At 49.5% G+C, this 20,987-nt stretch overlaps 1 protein-coding gene across 5 annotated transcripts in view; it reads right to left on the bottom strand.

The window, feature by feature from the left end:
• Positions 1–20,987, bottom strand: part of BIRC6 (baculoviral IAP repeat containing 6) — a 3,097,233-nt gene that overhangs the window by 2,637,945 nt on the left and 438,301 nt on the right. The window lies entirely within an intron of this gene.

Here is a 20,987-nt window from a genome sequence, read left to right as displayed (position 1 = left end):
GAGCGGTGCTCCAGATCATATTTCAGCCTGTGTCATGTCAGAAGAGGACCTACTCAAAGCAAATCAGGCCTGGTCCCAGCCCAAAAGGGACAATTAAACCAAACTGCTAGATCACACCCCTTCTGTATCAGACCACAAGCAACCCCAGACATGTTTTGGCATCAGTGACATCAGTGACTATGCACAGCATAATGGTGCCATGTTTGGGCATAACCAGACCACTCAGCGAGCCAACACAACTTCGTTTGATGCATGGAAGGTATTGAATGCATCACAAACACTAGCATTGCTCTGGGCAACCCTCCAGCCCATAGTCTTTCCCTTTAAGTAGTAGCATTGCAGACTGAATGCAAGATGGTTCATCTCTGGCATGCCCAAAATCATTTTTGTGTACCACTGTCTGCAGCTATAAGCCAAAAGGATTTCCATTCCTTGCCACGTGTGTGCTGCCACAGCCAAACCAAGCATATGGTGTGGCATGTTTGTCTGCCCTGTGTAGACTTAGCTTGATCTATTAGAGCGCTTAGAGGCAGAAGGAATCCAGCATGAAGTACAAAGTAAAACAGATGTTATCTAGCCTAAAAGGCTTAACTTCACTTGGAGTTGATGGATCACCCCGTGAGAGTTGTGTGTTCATATGGCCTTCGTGTGTTTTTGGTATTTGTTTTTGTCCATCCTCCTCCCAGCTCCTCCTTTCAGTTATATAGGAACAGGTCTTGGAGCTTCTTCTGTGGACCTTGTAACCAGAAAAACGTCACCGTATGTGTCCAAAAGTCACCTCTTTTCCAACTCCCTGTAATCACAACAGCACTGTGGTTTCCATATGTGCTCTCTGTGCATGCTGCGTGTCCATTTATGCCCTTCAGGCTCAAACAAACAATTAGGTATTCTCTATTGCATATTTGAACATACATTTCATGGGCTCTTTGCTGGGAGATTACAGATACAACTATGTTCACCTAAAAACCTTTGGATTATGTATTTGAGATAATCTTAAATTAAGTAGCAATAATCATTTGGACTTTAAACACATTATGCAGATTTGGACGTGGCCTCTTCGCTGGAGGTGTAGCCTCAAAACATTGTATTTTCGCCTAAACACATCTTGATTATATATTAAATATTTTAAGAGCCGTGGCTAATTTTGCCTTTAACAGTTTTTGCAAATCTGAACCTTTGTTGTGATGACCTCTATACTGAGCTTACAGACACAGGAAATGCTATTTTGGTGGGAAAAATCGAGCTCTTATAGAGATCACAAACACCAGTCGAGAAGTGAGTTTTGAAACATTTGGCCTACTTGGCTTTTACTTTCATGGCTTCTTTACTGCGAATAAAAGTTCAAAACAATGTTCATGCAGAATTTGCATTGGGCTTGACTGATGGATTGAAAACAGGAGGTATTAGGACTTTGGGTGCAAACTAGAGCATTCGTGTTCATGGCCTTTTTTCCACCTAAAAAATTGCCTGCTTATATATTAGAGATAAACTTTAGACTACTGGCAGAAGTATTGTTAAAAATAAAAAATAAAAATATGCAAAACGTGTCATTTGTTTTGGTAGCAAAAATTAATTTACACCTTTACAAATTTTACTCATCACACAAATTCATAATCAAATATGGATAATAATGATAAAAAACACAAAAAACAAGAGAATTACTTAAAACATTTAACACCTGATAAAAAGTTTAACATATTACAGACCCACATAAAGGGACAACCACTCCCCCCCAACTTTCTTTAGTCCCACAAAAAAGGTGTTCAAATATATACCTAATGGATTCAAACAAAAAACTGCATCTTTAAACATAAAAGAAAAACAAGGAAAAAAACGAAAACAAAAAGGCAAACAGAGGCCAAGAGTGTGTTAGAGTTACTACAGAATTACTAATTAGGTGGAGGAGAGTGCTCCACAAACATCGCACTCAAGATGGCCTTATTAAGTGGCAGCAGGTGTGTAACGCTCACCCGATTCCCGTAGAGGCGCCGGTCTTGACTGGGCGTATGCCGTATCTTCAAAGGTGATGTGTAACACACGGCTGGCTCTTTGGGCTGGACCTCTGTGCACTGTATGTCTGACTCGAAGGGTAAGATGTCTGCAGATAGAAAATATGGGATTAATGAACTGGGTTATTGAATGTCTCTCTTCTTCCCTTTCTCTTCTCCTGTAGAACCCCAAAGGTCAACGCTCTCACCTTAGGTAAGTGAACGCCGTGCTCTCTATCTGCCTCGGGGCAGGGTGCTGTAACCAGTTTCTTCACTGGATAAGGGGAGCAGGCCTCTTGACTTCAGAGGACTGCTGTCCGTCGTTTACTGCACGAACGGTAAGTTTCGAGTAATTCTAATGTCTTTAAAAGTCTTTAGTAATGATGTCTCTTGTTTTGCAGGGTTCCGGCGATGGCGGATGACGGGCTGAAGTGAGTTGAAGATGGAGCCCGTGTGATGAATAGAAGCGCCTGGAAGCACGTAAGTAAGCGCTTGTTGCCTGCTTCACGATGCGCTCTGTCTTTTTATTTTGCAGGTACAAGTTCGGAGTGGCTGCAGGGTGCCGGAATACCCACTGGGTTAGATGTGGAAAGGAGTAATGGCACGTGAGTATTAAAGTTCCCCAATGTCTTTAAACGCACCTTGTTTTGTCTTTCAGATGCGGGATGCAGCGCCGAAGGCCTCCGGAGCGTGCGAAGAGTTGGTGAGCTTTTGTCTTTCAGATGCCGGAATGCAGTGCCAAGACCTCCGGAGCGCACGAAGAGTAGGTAAGCCTTTGTCTTTCAGATGCCGGAATGCAGCGCGAGGCGTTGATGACAGCCGATGGACCAGGTAAGTGAAGCGCTGTCACTGAAGACTGTAATGCTAACCTGTTCTTTCTTGTCTTTATAGGTGTTGCTGAAGACTGGATTCAGGATGGTAAGCCTTTTTCCTTAGGCCCAGGATCAGATGCAGAAGACACGATGAGCGTTCTGCTGCAGAGGATGCAGAATAACGCAAAGCAAGATTCATCCATCGGGTGTGGTTTAAATAGCCTCCTGTAGTGCTTAGGTGTCTCCTTCCACAGCCACGCCTAGGTAAGAAAAGAGTTCCTGCTTTCCAGAAGAGTTCCAGTGTTCTGAACCTAGGGAGTGGCTCCTGCCCCACCCAACATGAAAAGTAGTTCCAAACAGAAGAGGATCAGAGGCTCAACTGGCAGGCAATTAAGCAGCATGGTCTGCTGCAGGTAAGTCCACCCAAGCATTATGAGCCCGGCGCTTCCAGCGCTGGGACTGGGCATATTTATGAGCCTAGTGCCACTGGCGCCAGGACTGGGTCCAAAGGGTCCCAATTGGGACTGGTTGGCCCTCGGAACCTGGGTTATGGATCTGCTTCCAAGGGAGTTGGGAAAACCCTGACCTTTTTGGAAGCAGAGATCATGACAAGGTGCTCCTCAATCACCACAACAAGTCTAACAGTTGCTAACATAATAGAATTGGTGTTACCCTGCATGCATCGAAGCCAAACTAGGCGACATTCAAAAGAGGAATAGGAGATCAAAAATGCACCCAAACAACATCACCTGTGTTTGAGAAAGAAGTTGCAGTACATAAACAGATGTTCTAGTGTTTCACTCAGTATTTTTTAAACAAAATCTACATCCCTCCCACTTCACCAAATCCCTATAACAAGACCAGTTCCCAATCCGGGAGCCCGTGTGGATAAGATCCAAAGGGAATCGCATACAAGTCCTTCTTGCATCTTTTTCAGGAAAACATAGTAAGTAGGGCAGCCGAGGTGCAACTGCCTAAATGTGGCATAGGTCCTAAATGAGTAACCTCCGATCAGATCAGAGTTGCATGCCCATGAGTTTTTAAATTAACAACTTAACTTTACTCTGGGAATCAATTAGATCCTGCTGGGACATGTTCAGCGATGTTAAAGTGGCATATATTCGATCTTTAACTTCAGAAATCGAAGATGGACACTCATGGGCAAGCATTGCCTGAAAGTCCTCAAAGCGAATTTGGAGGAGGTGAAATCATTTTAGAGAAGGCATTTACCATCCGCCAGAGATATTTATCCACCAAGGGATATAAACCTAGTTCATGTAAAATGATGGCGTTAGGTAAATATCCTGGTAGACCTAAGATTTTCTTCCAAAATGTTCCTTGTATGAGATTTAATAGAGGCCCCAACTTCAAAAGACACACGTCCACGGCATAAAGTAGGATGGGCTCTACTTTTATAGTATAATATTGCAAAAGGGGCATAAGTGAATATCTACAGTATCTTTGAAAGATAATTCTCATTTGGGCCGACAGTGGGTTAAGCTTGGCGTATAGCACTGTGCGCCATGCGCCGATAGACATCCGATTCGATAGATGGTATCCCAGATAGATAATCTCTTCTTTTCTCAAGATAGATTGTGCGTTAATAACCAAATTAAATCTGGGTATTTTTATTTTTAGCTGTAAAGACAATTATGTGAGATTTTGCTGGATTAATGGTCATGTTCAGCACACAGTAGTCGTGAAACAATTTTAATTTATTTTGGAGTCCAAAGGGAACTATCGAATAGGATGACGTCATCCGCAAATGCCAGCCAGTGAAGCCGTAGATTACCCAATGCTACCGGAAAAGAATTAGAACCCTGCCAGATTTTATCAATATCGGCCCGGTAGAGGTTAAATAACACTGCGGCCAAATTACAACCCTGCTTTACGCCTATGCACGTGGGGATGTTATCGGTTAATAGCCCTTCAGAGTTGATACGGACCCTATAAGAAGTATTTTGATGTAAAGCAGCAATTACGGCTACCAAATGCAGAAGGGATATGACAACATCTTCTGCCAAAGGCGAGTTCTAAGTACGTTGTCGAAGGCAGCTGACAGATCTAATGCTGCCATGAAGGAGGTGAGCAAGAATCGAAGCATTTAACTGAGTGCCCATTGCCCGCCGAAACCGACCTGGGCTTTTGAGAGGATGTTCGAGGCACTTAAATGAGCTTCCAACTCGCACAGGATCAGCCGTGCAAAGATTTTTGCAGCTGTATCTATTAAGGCAATTGGTCTAAAATTTAACGGGTTCCTTAAGGCACCCTTTTTATGTATCGGAATTACTATAGCCATCAACCATGATTTTGGAACTCTCCCAGTGCGATAAATCAACTGGAAACGTGGAAGCAGGTACCTAGCCCACCAATTGGGATTGTCCTTAAAGACACAGGGGGGCAGCCCATCTGGACCAGCCGCTTTTGAAAATTTCAATTGGGAGATTGCCCATGGGAACTTAAAGACATTATATGGGCAAACACATGGAGGGGACAACTGCATGTTGATTGATTCTAATTGGGAATGGATTTCCGGCAGTGCATATTTTTGACCAAAAAAACTGCTCCCATTCAGGGCCTGAAATAGTTGCAACCAATCGGGTGTCTGCCTTGCCAGACGGATTTCTTGGGATAGCCCATAGATCCCGGGTTTATTTTTTTGCATAACAACTCAATCATATGTTGGTTGGCTAATTTGTACGCAGCCTGACGAAGAGTTTTTAATTGCTGCTGAAAGCGGGCGGCAATATAGTTTTTTTCTCTGTGGTAATTAGGCAAGCTAATACTTCTTAAGTTATGAAGGTTGCTATTTTTTTGCTTTTTTAGGATTACGACCAAGTCCGAATTAGAATGGACATCCAGAGGGTTTCCCTTAACCAGGGTATCATTCACTAGAGTAGACGGATGCCTGTGAATCATCGTGGTATTCATTTCATTAATTTTTTCCACATTACCCAAAAAGAGAAAGTCCTGCTGGCACACTAGGAGATCCCTATTCACCAAGAACACCAATTTCCTGCAGACCGAAGGGTGCCATTTGACAGAGATGGTATGCCTATCACATTCAACCATACGAGCTGGGGCCGAGGCTTTATATGCATTAATCCCCATATGTAAGCGCAAGAACAGCATGTGGTGGTCGCTCACTCCCAAATCTAGAACTAAGATTGGGTCAAGCAAACCAGAAAACACTCTAGACGCGAGTAAATAATCAATAAGAGATGAAGCTGAACCACGCCTCCAGGAGGTTTTGATGGAATGTGGCGCAAGTTGGATGGGGTAAATACCCCATGCTTCGAAAAAACTTGTCCATTGATATCCTCTATGGAAGGCTTGTTGGACATATAGAGAGGAGAGACAAGAGGGCCGTGCAGCGTTGTGAAGTTCTAGATATGAATTCAGGTCACCTCCAACCACTATTTCGTGATTGGAACAAGAGACAGAGGCATGGCCCAAGATCTGATCCAGTTCCTCTAAGATCGAGTTCAGAGAGACTGCCTTTGGATTCCAATATATAGACAGCAAGAGCAGAGACGGAACATTAAAGTGCTCAAGCGACAATTCCACCAATATACATGAGTCCGAATTGTCCAATAAAGAAGACACGACCTTCAAGTCGTGACTAATAAGAACGGCGATGCCCCCAGAAGGGCGGCCTGCAAGCACACAACGAGACGGAACAGAAAAACCAGTGTATCCGTCTAACGTGATATCGCTTAAAGCCATAGTTTCCTGTAAAAATAAGATATCTGGTTTCTTGACAGGCACAACCCGTCTATGCCATACCCCGAGGTTGCCTAAGCCCCAGCAGTTCCAGGAGGCAACCGTCAGGCTGGCCAATTATGAAACAGGAGTGGGTCCTTTCATGGCGACAGCCACTTTTTAAAAGGGCTCCAACCAAGAAAGGCCGCTGAGTGCTTGCATAAGCGAGGCCCGTTGTACAGATAGTTGGTTAGCATGAGATTTAAAGGGGACCAAGGCCGGGCCTACAGGGCATTCTGGAGGGGCAGGTACCCAGTCAAGAAAGGCCCAGGCACTCTCCATGTCCAAAAACAAGCTAGGCACAAGACCAATAGAGTGGAAATCTGAGAAGTCCAAAAGCATTTTAGATATAATCTGCGATTGTACTCTACAGAGCACTCTATGGTTGTTATGGGCCGCAAGTTTGACCCAGTCGAGGTCCTTAGATGATAAATTCCTTAATGCAGGAATCTGAAAAAAAAGACTTCATCAGAAATGACCTATTTATACGAACTGGGGCATTGATGTCCGGATTACTAGTCCAACCAAGGATTTGTTTCATGTCCTTGGGAGTTTGCAAAAAGGACAAGGCATCAATAGACAGCTCTGCAGGGGATGGTTGATGACATAGCGCCTCCTCAACGAGACCAGGCCGCACCGGAACCAAGGGAGCCTGTGCGACCTCTAGTTGCGAGGCAGTCACCACCTGCTCTTCAGGTACCACAAAGACAGTTGCTGGAGTAACCGAGTCAACTATCAGTCTGCCAGAAGACTGCCGAGGGCAACGAAACGCTTACTGGGCTCGCAGCGGGTGCCATTTTTGAGCCAACTGCCAACCCAGTAATCACTTTTTTAGATTCAATATTCTGGAAAAAACAGTGGAGCTGAGGTTGGGTCTTAACCGATGGAATCCTAGAAGCACGGGGTGCAATCTGGACATTGCCACTTTTCAGGGCTGCAATCTGTAGATGTTTCTTGCTTTCCTCATCAAGGTCACACAGGTCCAATCCGAGGTCGTCATGATTGGAAACAATGTTGAGATTTGATAATGAGCTGGGCTCGGATGGCACCTGCACACACTTGACAGAGGGTGCTTTGAAGGCAGCTTTCTTCTGCATAACCTTTGTCTGATTTAATCGTTTTTGGGCTCTTAGGAAGGACTTCATTGCCTTGCGAGAAATAAAGTGCCTTCCTTCATGCACTACAGGGCCCTCCTCAGGTTCTAAAGGCAAAACAGAAGCCAAAGGGGAGAGGGTGGACTGGGCATCAATAATATCCGTCAAAAGAGAGGGGCTGTCCGGAGGTCCGTCAGTCCCCTCGCCAGCCACGGGACCCTCGCCTAGGCAATCTGACGGGTCCAAATGGTGATGGGTCACAGCCAACTTGTATAAGAGATGCTCCACCTGCAGGAGACGATCGTGCTGGAGTTTAAGAACTTCCAACAGATCAATAGCCTCCGAATCGCCATGCTCCAATTTGTCCCACATATCGCCTTGCACTACTTGCGAGTAAGATCTCTGTGGCGGATATGTGGGGCGGATCCCAGATTCAGTTTGTGAGCCTTGTGAGCAAGTCGAATTGCTGCATGGGGGTTGTTTCGATATGGAGGCAACATTCACCAACATTTTTTCAAATTGGGCCAGATTGTTCTTCTGCTAAAATAAAACCTTCCAATCTAGCCATCTCGTCTTTCATAAGCGCAAGAGAAGCCTGCATCTCCCTTATTGAACAGTGTGTTAACTCATGGCCCTTGTCCAACAGATTAAGTATACGTGAAATTACCGGAAAATTGGAGGGCTCATTGGGCTGGGTGGTGGAAGAAAAATCTTCCGGGGTGGAAGCCGATCTTACTTCCCCCTTTGGGGCAGAAAGGTCGGCAACTTCGTTCCCTAGGGAAAAAGGGTCAACTCCAGATGGAAGAAAAGTCCCTGAAGGCAGACCCTCATTGACGTGAAAGTCGTCATAATGAGGGGCGGGGCCCCCTTCCAAACTCCTCCTTGGAGTAACCAAAGGGGCACTTCCATGATCATCAAATTTTTTACAGCTTCTTTCGGATGGAAGATGGAAATGGGCTTGCTCACGAAAGGGGAAGGAACGCGATGCTGGAGAGGAGGGGCCCAATGAAAGCCGCACTCTTACTTACTTCGCTCACAATTGTGGGTGCTAACATTGAGGTGTCTGAGATGCGGGGGAGGCCTCCGTGTTCATGCACAGGGGAACAATTTATATCATGTTCATGAGCATCCGCATCGCCCACTTCCCCAACATTGTCATTGGCTTCCTGAACAGAAAGAGTTGACAGTACCAAGGCAGAGGGATGGCCAAGTGGGGGGGGGGGAGGGAAGAGCCTTAATCGAAGATGGTGCTACCGTTGTAGCAATCTCAGGACCCCCAGCAGCCCTCTCCACCAATAAACTAGACATAGATAAAAGGGACTTTGTTGGTAGGTGGCAGGGGGAGGGTACTATTTTGAGTATTATTCCCAGCGTGTTACGGGGTTGCCTTCGATGGAGAACCTGTCTTACAACCACTTCTTAGAATTGGGCTCATGCTCAACAGCTATACACACCACAAAAACAAAAAGGTAGGACAGCCTTCTTTGTGCATAGACAGTTGCAAAGCCAAGGGATCAGAAGGAAGAGAGACGCAACCTTGTGCAGCAATTTCAGGGAAAGGCTGAACCAACTCCCCTTCCCTCACAACCGCACAGTATATCAACTGTGACTAAGGTAAAGATCTACACACAAGATGTACAAGGTAGAGTAATGCCACAGATCATTGGACCAGAAAACTAGTCATTTGCATACGCCTAATCTGCAAGTGGATTGAACAACAATATAACAAATGGTCATATCATAGAGGGTGCTGTGAGATTGACCAAATCTCAATTAATCACCAGTAGCTCTCCAAGACAAAGTTTGCAGCCATCTTGGAGCACATAGTGGTAAAACACTAGACACTTCAAACTTCCTCGATATCCACACCTATACCCCAGGATCAAAGGCCTAAAGCCCGCAGTCTCCTATGAAGGGGGGAAAACCAAAGGTGGAAGAGGAAGTACACGATAACCCCTCAGGGCGCCCAGCATGTGCACGCTCCCCCCGAAACTGGATCAGATGACAAGAGATTGTGGCAAAGAATGAACTAGCATACCTTCGCAAACACCAACAAAAATGTTGCCCTCAATGCGCAAACAAGGCGAAGGTCGCCACACAACCGGCTCCAGGCTCCCCACGACCCGCGAACCGCTAACAGTACTTGTTGGTACTTGGCTGGTGCGCGGCGCGGGTGCGCAAATCCGTAGGTCTAAGTAGAGGCTTCTGGGCGTCACGCAGCGCAGGGGGCGGAGCCACCCGTACAGAGGAAACCTTAGGGGAGGGGAACAAATAATGAGGAATTAAACACACCTCCAAACAAGTGACACTGCTGAAAACAGTCTCCGGAGGAAAAAAGGAGTGGTGGGGGGAAGAGTTCAGTTCAATTCAATGGGGACTGCTCAAAGCAATAGAGAAAACAGTCACCTCCTCTAACCAGCGAACAGGGCCAGGCAAACTGTGTTACACAGTCAGATGTCCTCAAGCCGCAACAAATCGTCCGAGCCGTACCAACGGCAAAGAGAGGGTGTCGCACAGGGCAGCGCGAGTCAGGAGCAGCGCTGTGTCGAGGATCCAACAGCAAAAGACGGGCACAGAGCAATCCACAGCTACCAGTACTTGTTGGTACTTGGCTGGTGCGACAATATTTGCATATTTGTCCATTCAACCACGTGGCCTCTGCTGGCAGTGAAGGCACGAATAGCACTACTTTCGCAAGTAAACACACGTCGATCACAACACATTTTAAAACAAAGTTCCCTTGATATTTTAAAAGGTTTTGTCAACTAACCTGACTGTTCACTTCCATGACCATTTTGCTGACAATATACCTACAACAACATTTTTATATATTATTTATAAGGCACACTATACAGCAACCTGTTTCTAGTCACCACAAGGCAACAGGGGGTGAGGGGATGTGGGGAGAGAAGAGGGGAAGCAAAACAGTAACGGTCCTGCTAGGCCTCGTGACATTCAGATTGTGCAAATGCAGAAAACAAGAAGTGCAGGGGGAGAGGAGAGGTTGAGGGGGTAGAAGGGGCATAGGATGCACAGGTGTGGGGTAGATGGGTTGGAAAGTGCCCAGCCACAGTGCCAGGCAAGTGCTCTGGGGGAAGTGAGGAGTGGAGTGAGCCCGGCGGGGTAAGTGTGAGGGATTGGGGGTGAACCACAAGCTGTGGGGGGGGGGGGGCACGCCCCATCAGCCTGAGGAAGTGCTGGTAGGGTGGGTGCTGGTTGAAGACTGGTCGGGGAGGGCCCAGAGCTCTATAGGACTCATGAGTGAACCAGGACGCCATTGGAGGTAGCAGGAGGGGCAGTTAGCAAGGGATGGGGGGAAGGAGATGAAGAGAAGGGTCTTCAGAAGCTTCCAGAACTTCAGAAGGTCCGGCTCAAGTCTTAGAGGGGCAAGGGTCCATTCCAGAGGGAGGAACCTGCCAAAGAGATCTACCCCCCACTCTCTGCCTGGAGAAACATCGGACCTACTGAGAGTTGGAGGTAGAGGACAGAAGAGCTCTAGCAGGGGGGTATTTAGGGAGAGAAAGTTGGATGTAGCGGGTTCCCAGGCCCCAGACAGCCTTGTGGATGATGCAGAGTCTTCAAATCGGATCCTTGCAACCACTAGGAGCCAATGGAGAGATTTAAGGGCTGGAGAGATGTAGTGCCTGAGCTCAAGGCCAAGGATAAGTCCTGCAGTCCTGTTCTTGATTAGTTGAAGGGGGCGAAGAGTGGAGAGCAGTAGATTGAGGAAGAGACTGTTGCAGTAGTCCAGCCTAGAGAACCAGAGCTCTGGAGAGAGTTTCTGGGAGAAGGTAATTATGCATTACTCAATGTAGTGACTAATGTAATCCTAGTGCATAGTCCACTTTCCTACATACTGCATGGTCATCCCTCGATAGGGACGGGAACTGAACCTTTTTCAACGGAACAAATGTCTTTTCCGCCTTAGTTGCACGTGGGGGCGTGGCCTCTGCCCTCCGACACCGCACCTCAGTCCCCTTTGACAGGTTGGCTAGAGTATCACTGCTTAACAGTGTTGCTTTATTAATGGGAGACGATTGTGGGAAATATGGAGAAAGGGGGACTATGGACTAGGAGTACATTAGTTGCTTCAGTGAGCATTTTATAATTACTCCTACGTCCGGCACCCTTTTCCTCCATACTTCATGGGCGATTACCACTGATCGAAGCCCAGGGAGGTGAGATGTTGAAAACCTTAAGAGAACAGGTTCCTCCACGACTGATTGTGCATTGCAATCTAGACAATGCTTGCAGAATGCCGAGTGGGTACCCCAGGTGGCTGTCCTGATTGATTGGCATGACACCCGGCTCTGGAAGGCGACAGTGGTTGCCTTTACCCTGGCCGCATGAGCATTAAGATTTGCTCCTTCTGTGGTCCCTTGTATGTCTCCTAAATGGCCACAACCATCCACCTAGCTAAAAAGGTGATGAATGAAGCAACCGACTTACGGAAGCATTTTGTCCTGTCCAGGTTCAGTGTTCGTTAAACATCAAGACAGTGTAGTACCTTCTTTGCCTCATCCTTTGAGTTAGGAAAAAATGTTGGCATGACTATTTCCTCACTGAGATGAAAAGAAGACACCACCTTTGGGAAAGATGAAGGGTGGATGCGTAGCACCACCTTGTCAGAATGAAACGTGATATATTGCTCCGAGGCCACGAGGGCCTGAATCCTGCTGATACCGCCAGCAGCGCAGTCTTGATTGTGACCAATCTGATGTCAATGGACACCATGGGCTTAAATGTGTTATGCGCATAGTGCCCAGAACCACGTTGAGGTACCAGCCCGGGTTTGGACGTTTGATAGGGGCATACAACCTCATCAGCCATGTCAGATGCAACTTGACCACAGGGTTAGAAAGTGGAGAATGAGCCTTTGCCCACATTTTTGTATGGCCCCATCGCCACCAGTTAGGTACTGCACACGTTGACCTGAACCCCATGACTGTGCCAGATGTGCAGAGAACAATAGCACCTGCTTCAGTGCCCACGTCAATGGGCCTACACCCCTTTCCTTGGCACAGAAGCAAAACCTGATCCATTTGCTCCTGTATTGGTTCCTGGTGTGGTCGCTTCTTGTCTTCTGAATTATCTTCAGATTGTCCTGAGACAGGTAAAGGTGCTGCAGGGTTATGTGCTCAGGAACCAGGCTGCTAGGGCTAATTTCTCCAGCGAGGGGTGCACTACTGCTCTCCCTTGATGGCACCTGCATCTGCGCCAAGCACCGTAAGAGGTCTGAAAACCATGGTCTGGCTGGCCACCTCGGCGCAATCAGGATTAGCCGTAAGTGACAAGCTTCTGTGATCTTGCATGGACCTGGTAGGCCGATCACCCTCGGAAGTGGAGCAAGTAGTGCTAATGCGTGTAGGCAGCCCCCTCGTCATAGGCCCACTACTTTCTGGTGAAAAAGGTTACGTTCCTGTCCTAGCGAGGGACGCCCATGCATAATGGAGCGAAGTGGACAGACTTAGAAGTAAGGAAGGGTAGAATACCTCCGAGGAGGATAAGCTGAAAGTGGGCCTTCTTGGCAAGGTCTGTGATGTATGGGGAGAAGGAGAAAGAGCAGTCAAAGATGATAGCAAGATTCTTTGCCTTGCTAGATGAGGAGGGGACCCAAGGAGGGCAGTCAGAGTGGGAGGGAGGCAGGAGTCTCAGTTTTACTGCATTACGACCGAGATAATTAACCGTGCTCCATGCCTGAATGGCACGAAGACCATCTGGAATGAGAGGGGAGGTGGAGGGGGTAGAGGGGAAGCTTGAACGAGAGCAGAGTGTCATTAGCATAGCACTGGAAATGAGGTGAGAGGGAGGAAATCAAGTGGGCCAGGGGAGCAAGGTAAATGTTGAAGAGCCACGGCAATTGGTAGAGCCCTGAGGGACGCCGCAGGTAGAGAGTGAGGTGAAGGAGAGAAAGGGGCCAAGTTGCACACGGGAAGGTAGATTAGAAAGGAAGTCAACCATTCCAGAGTTACGAGATACTAAGGGTGTCGTGGAGAAGTTAAAACAGGGTGGCATGATTGACCGGAGAGATCAAGGAGGATATGAACAGAAGGAGTTAGAATCAAGGTTTGAGAGCAGGTATTCATGGTAATTCAGGAGAGCAGTTTCTGTCCCTCGGTATGCGCTCAAGTCAGACTGGTGGTCATGGAGACAGCCAACAGATTCAGTGTGGTGGGTCAGTTGGGAGATGGGCAACTTTTCTAAGAGTTTGCACAGGAAGGAGTGAGATAGCAGGGCAGGATGCGTCAGCAGACTGCTTTTTTAGGAGAATGTGCACAAGGGAGTGCTTGAAGGGAAAGTGTGAAAGCCAGTGGCAAAGGAAAGGTTTCAGAAATCAGACGAGGTAAATGCAGAGATGTTGTCCTTGATAGTTCTGGAGGAGCAGGGGTGCATCCGTTTAAAGGAGACTTTCATAGAGCAGACAACTTTAGAGACTTCATCCAGTGTTGTGGGCAAGAAGAGTATAGGGGATGGAGAGGGGGGGGGCGGGGGCAAGGGATGCCCAAGAGTAGGTGAGGGAGGTGGGGGGGAGTAGAGGAGTGCGGACAGGATGTCCTGGGTTTTGGTAGTGAAATGATTGGCCAGTGCAGTACAGAGGGCCTGGGATGGGAGAGGAGAGATTGAGACTGCATTAGGATTGGCACGCTCCTTACAGATTTTCAAGAGCTCAGCTGTGTTGTTGATGGCCCCAGAGATGCAGGCATGAATATGGGCCCTCTTCTTGGAACAGATGGAGACTGTATTGCCTTTGGAGCAGGCGACAGGCCCGTTTTTCAGAGGATGCGTTTCAAGCCTACCACTTTCGTTCAGCAACTGTCCGATTGCGTTTCAAAGCGGTTAGGTCGGCATCATACCAGCTGTTGCATTTGGAGGCAGGCTTCATATGGATCCTCATGACAGGGGCAAGGGTCTTGGAGATTTAGAGGTGAAGGTTAGAAATGGCTGTGTTAGTGGGAGAGTCGGGGAGAGGGGTGAAAGAAGCAGCAAAGCAGCAGCTGAATCTCGCTTCATCAGTCGATTGACACAGAAGGAGACTGGCAGTGCGGCCAGAGGATTGGCCATGGAGCCGAGGTGCTCCCAAGGAGAGGAGGGAATGGTCAGAACGGGAAAGGTGTGGTGAGAGGGTTGCAGATGATGATGCCAGTTGAGATGAGTGCATCCAAGTTGTGCCCGGCAGAGTGGGGTGGACCGGAAGGAAGAATGGTGAGGGAAAGAATCGCAAGAGATGGAAGAGTACAGTAGCTGCTCCAGAGGAATCAAGATGAACGTTGAAATCACCAAGGAAGAGAAGCTTGGAGGCAGAGGTCGTGAGAGAGGGGAGGTCAGCCCAATCAAAGAGGAAGAGGGAGGATGGGCCAGGGGGCCTGTAGATCGTGGCAAGAGTAAGCAAGCAATTAATAGTTACTCACTGCAGTGACTAACGCACTCTAGTCCATTGTCCCCTTTCCCCCACACTGCATGGGCCTCCCTCGCTAGGGACGGGAAACGGAACCATTTTAACCAGAAAAAAAACCTCCTTCCCCTTTAAATTTTGAGGCGTGCGGGCCCTGGGAGCATGCGCTCCCTGACTCCGCCCACCGGCACCACTCAGTCCCCATTTCCGCGTCAACATATTAACATTGCCTAATTGGGGAGTGGGGAGTGGGTGGGAACGTATGGAGTAAAGGGGAAAAGGGGCCTATGGACTAGGAGTACGTTAATCACTGTGAGGAGTAACTTATTACTCCTACGTCTCGTCCCCTTTCCTCCATACTGCATGGGCGATTACAACAGAATGTAGCACAAGGGTGTAGAGAGGTGAACCTCACTAAGAAAAGTTCCTTAGAACCTCCTGTCTCAAAGCGGTGTGACTTAGAGCCGGCGTCCAAACAGTAGTGCTTGCAAAAAGCCGAAGGGGTGGCCCAGGTGGCCGGCTGGCTGATGGCCTGCCACAGAACCAGTCTCTGAAATGCAACTGCCGTGGCCTTGGCTCGGACACCGTGGGCATGCATGTTCGCTGGAAGTGGTATATGCTGCCCCTCATTGGCCTCCTTGATGGCTGCAACCATCCACTTTGCGATAGGGGCCTTGGATGCCTGATAACCTGGCCTTGACCCACCTCCAAGGTGACAGAGCGCCCAACTTGCGGAAGCTCTTGGTCCTGTCCTGATAGATTTTCAGAGCGCGTCCGACATCCAAACAGTGCAAGACCCTCTGAGCATCTCCTCATTTAGATAGAAAGAAGAGAGTACTTTAGGTACGAACGAGGGGTGCGGTCTCAGAACCACCTTATCTCTGTGAAAAGTAGTGTAGGGTTCTGATGCCACCAGTGCCTGGATCTCACTGACCCTACACGCAGACGTAAGCCCCCACCAACGGGGCTGTTTCAACGGTGACCAGTCTGATGTCCGCAGACGCCATTGGTTTGAATGGTTTGTGCGCGAGGGCACCCAACACTACATTGAGGTCCCACACCGGGTGTGGTTTGATCGGCGGGTAAACCTGGTGAGGCCTGCCAGATGTTTAACCACTGGGTAGGAGGAGAAGACCTGCTCCTCCGAGTTCCTGTAGGCCCCTATGGCTGCCAGGTAGGTGCGGCACAAGTCTATTTGCAACCCGGAGTGTGGGAGGTGTGCGGAGAAGGAAAGCACATCGTCCAAAGTGCAAATAAGGGGGTCGATCTTCTTGGAGTCTGCCCAATGACAGAACCTAGTCCATTTACTTTTGTACTGGCTCCTAGTAGCCTTGCTCCTGGATGTCTAGGTTAGCCTGAGACAGGTTCAGATGCTTCAGTGTGACCCGTTCAGGAACCACGCTGCAAGGGCCAACTTCTGGAGTGGGGTGGATGATCCTGCCCCCCCTGCTACAAGAGAAGATGAGCTGGGCCCAGCAGGAGGCGAATAGGCGGCCTGTCCGAGAGGCTGAGGAGTTTGGAGAACCAGGGTCTTGCTGGCCACCACAGAGCTATCAGAATGATGCAGAGGTGACATGATTCTCTTAACTTGCAGATCACCCTGTGGACCAGGGGCGTGGGAGGAAATGCATATGCTGACATACTGTTCCACTGAATCTTGAATGCGTCACCCAGAGAGGCGGGGCCTTGCCCCTGCCAGGACGTGAACTGCAGGCACTTCCTGTTGGACCAGGTAGCAAAGAGATCCACCGGAAGATGTCCCCATGTGCTGAAGATCCAGAGCAGAACCAGATAATTCAATTGCCATTCTTAAATGTCCGCTCCCAGTCTGCTGAGCCTGTCTGCCTCCAGGTTGGACTCCCCCAGGAGGTGGATAGCACTCCGGTAGATGTTCTCCAGGGCCCATTCCCACATGCTGACCGCTAGACTGCACAGCGGAGGGGACCTGGTGCCACCCTGCTTGTTGATTTAATACATGCTGGTGGAGTTGTCTGTTTGAATGAGGACCACCTTGCCACAAATAAGCGGAAGGAAAGCCTTGAGAGTGAGCCAGATAGCCTTTAGCTCCAGCCAGTTGATATGAGCCTCTGTCTCCTGAAGGGACCAGACTCCATGGACACTGGTTTTCCAACGTAGCGCCCCAGCCTTCCAGGGAGGAATCTGTGGTGATGGTGACCTGAGGTGCCGCCTGCAGGACTAGCCTGTCCGCAGGTTGCAGTCCCTTGACCACCAGGTGAGGTCCGGGTGGAGAGGGAGGAATGCTGACCAGCTCCTCTTGGGAACCCTGCACCAGATTCCATGAGGCTGCTAAGTGCAGCTGTAATCTCATTGAGTCTAGTGTGGTGTACGGCCAGTAGGACCGAAGCAATAATACCCAATCGATGCTGGTACCACCAGGACAAGGCCACTTCTCGGCTGAGTAGTGACCCGCGGCTTTCTGGATAGCCGTGATCTTGTCCTCCGAGGGGAAAACCCCCTCTGAGCTTGTGTCCCATATTAGGCCCAGGAAGGTCAGGCTCTGTGTAGGCTGCAGCTGAGACTTCCTGAGGTTGATAGAAAATCCCAGTGCGTGGAGTGTGATCATAAGGGCTGAGGAAGTGTGGTGAACCGCCTCCAGAGATTATCGCCCTGACGAGCCAGTCGCCCAGGTACGGATAGATATGGTGGCCTTGGGCCCTGAGGAGGGCTGCCACTGCATTCATAATTCTGGTAAATACCCTGAGGGCTGAGTTGAGGCCAAAGGTTAGAACATTGTACTGGAAATGGAAGCCCATGATCCTGAACCGAAGAAAGGAGCGATGAGGCTGCCAAATTTGGACATGTAGATGCGCGTCCTTCAGATCCAGGGAGCATATCCAGTCTCCCCTGCACTCGGCAATGAGTGCTGGCGTAACCATCTTGAATTTCTGAAGAGGGAGGGAGAGGTTGAGGGTGGAAAGGTCCAACAACTGTCAGGCCAGCCTGGTTCTTTTGAATGGTGTTAATCCTGGAGTAGAAGCCCTGGAACCTGGCGAACACCTGCCCCTTGTCGGAACATTGATGCGACTGGGTGTATGCCTTGGGCGTGACCTTCATGAGGATAAAGACTTCGCAGTTTAGGAACTGTTTTTCTTTTTATCTAGCTCCTCATCGGTGGTGGAATGAAAGGTCGCCACCCTCGAATGGAAGGTCCAATATGCGTTCCTGACATCCGGGTTGAACTTGGCAGTCCGTAGCCAGGCAGTCCTCATGTCCGTGGCGATGCAGATGGCCCAGCCAGAGGTGTCAATGTGGCCCCACGGTGGTCTCCATGATGTCCTGCACCACCAACTTAGCTTCTGCCAGCCACGCCTTGAAACTTGCCTGGCTCTGCACCGGATGTTCTGGAAGGAAGTCAGCTATTTCCTGCCAAAGCCTCTGGTTAACAGCTGCCAGCATGGCGTCCACATTGGATTGATGAAGGTGCAGTGAGCCGTTGGAATAAACCTTTCCGTAAGCCTCCAAGATTATCTTTTCTAGAAGCGCTGAGGACGAGGTGGACGAAGACGACCGAGTCCTGGAATAGAGTGATGCGGCATCGATCACCAAAGAGTGCGTTTGAGGGTGTGCTGACAGCAAGGGTGGATTCCCCCACCAATTGCCTATACTTTGCGTCGAGGTGCCGATTGACAGGCTGGGCCGAATGGGGTTTAAGCCATCCCTTTTTGGCCAAGGCGACAACGTCCTTCTGCGTCGAGATTCCCGTTCTGGCCACTGGGCGTAGAGTGAACCTCTGCCAGGACCCCCACCTACGGTTGTTACGACCTCAGGTTGAGGAATACCCAAATACTCTGCCAAACCTGCAAGACCTTCATGGAAGGCCTTGGCTGAAGACAGCGTGTCGGGGTCCTCCTCCTCGTCAGTGTCCACCAGGGTGACGTTGGTCCGGAGCAGGTGGAGGAGTGCTGTGCGCCGAGGGCTGCAGTGTAGGAACCGGAGGCTGCAGGAGATGGTGTGGAATCGCCCGAACTGTGGGAGGCAGGGGAGCCTGAATCGAAGGGGTCAGCAAGGGTTGCACAGGGACCTGCAGCGCTGGAGCCATAGGAGGAATATAGGCACAGGCGGAGGGAGCATGTCCCTGATCACATCTCGAAGGATGGCCCCCATCTAAGGAGATCTCATGAGGGCGAGGAACTTTTTAAAAAAACATGCCCTCACAGGCCGGTGGTATTGACAGGGTAGCGGGCGGCTGCTGGGGCCCGTGCGTACTCTGTCTTGCTGGCTGCAGGGTAAATCTGTGCTGAGATGCTGATGGGTAAGCTGTAGGCCACGTACCTGGTCGAGACCAGTCCCACCTTGAAACTCGTTCTCCCACCTGCTACGCACCAAGGGGTGGTATCGGACGAACAGCAATTTTGTCTGGCGCGGTGGCCATCTTGTTGAGCTGCATGCCACGTGCCAAATTCGTGGTGCTTGCCTCGCTGGGCTCGGCCTCCTCCAGGACTCTTGACGGTGGAGCATGAGACCTACCCTTAGGAAGGGGCCTGGTAGGCCTGTTGCCCTCGGCCGCATCGCCGGTAGTGTTGCGTACAGGCGCCCCCTTGGACATCAGCCCGGTATTAGGGCATAGCCCCTCGAGTGTACACCCGGTAAAAGAACCTTGCGGTCCCTCAGCACTGTCCCCGGAAGGATGTAATGACCCCTTGGCCTGGCGGCCGGTAGCTGGACCAGCCTCAGTACTTATGCGAGAACCTGAAATGTTCCTCCCGCTCTGGTGTTTCCTTGGGAAGGAGTCGCCCTTGCAGGGTGCGATGGACAAAGTCCTTGAAGTCCTCTGGAGGCGACGTCTCGAAGAGCTCCCTCCATCAGGCTAACCTGTTCTTCAGAGCATGCGGTGTAAGTGCGTCGCATGCAGTACAACCCTCCCAGCCGTGGTCGGGGCCAAGGCAGCAGAGGCAAAGAGTGCAGGGTCAGACGTAGGGAAGAGGCCTTCGTAAGGGGGAGCTTGGCGCCAGAGGAACATGTACCTGACTGAATAAAAAACAGAATACAAAAAGACAGAAGAAAGTATCCGGGGAAGAGCGCACAGTATTATAAAGGCAGAAGCCAAACCCAGGAGTGCTGGTGAAATCGCCCCGTTCCCATCGATGCAGAAAAGGGCACTGGGGAGTGGCGCCGGAGGGTGGAGTCAGGGGAGCGCATGCTCCTGGGGCCAAGCCCCTAAATTTAAAGGGGGAGAAGTTTTTTTCTGGTGAAAAAGGTTCCGTCTCCCGTCCCTAGCGAGCAACGCCCATGCAGTATGGAGGTAAGGGGACGGGACGTAGGAGTAGATAGGAGATATATCAAGCCTGTAGAGGGATTCAAAGGAGGAGTAGTATTGAATGGGTATGATGGTAGCAGGGATCCATTCAGAGAAGACCAAGGCCACTCCACCATCAGGTTGGGCAGGGGTTTGGAGTGAATCTAATAAGCCCTCAGAAGAATGTCAAAAGCAGTGACAGAGCTGGCATTGAGCCATGTCTCAGTGAGGGCGAGAACATCAAGGGAAAAGTCTTCAAGAAATCGACCATGTCTGAGCAGTGTTTACTGGCAGAGTGAGCATTGAGAGTAGCGAAGTGAAGCTGATTTCGCCCTTTGAAGGTTTTCCGAGGAGGAGTACAGGGATGAGGTACACCCATCAGTGGTGGAGAAAGGGCCTGGGGAGGTGGGAGAGGGAGGAATGGCAGGAGAAGGAAGGAAATTAATGAGAGATGCAACATGCCCATCAAGGAGGCGGTTGGGCTGAGAGCCCTGGGCCATGACTATCATTTAGATCAACTTTAATGATAGAGGATGAGAAGTGCTCCAAGAGAGCTTCCCATCTGGTACCACCATTAACGGGCAAGGAAGAGAAAAGGTAAAGTATAGAGACCATATGAGGGGTCCATAGGTCTGGGGAAGGGGCAACAAATAATTTGCATTTATATAGTGCTACGAATAC

This window comes from Ambystoma mexicanum, chromosome 4q (assembly GCF_040938575.1).
Source record: "Ambystoma mexicanum isolate Mex_15411 chromosome 4q, UKY_AmexF1_1, whole genome shotgun sequence".
Lineage (NCBI taxonomy): Eukaryota > Metazoa > Chordata > Amphibia > Caudata > Ambystomatidae > Ambystoma > Ambystoma mexicanum.
This window is presented reverse-complemented; position numbering and strand designations above follow the sequence as displayed.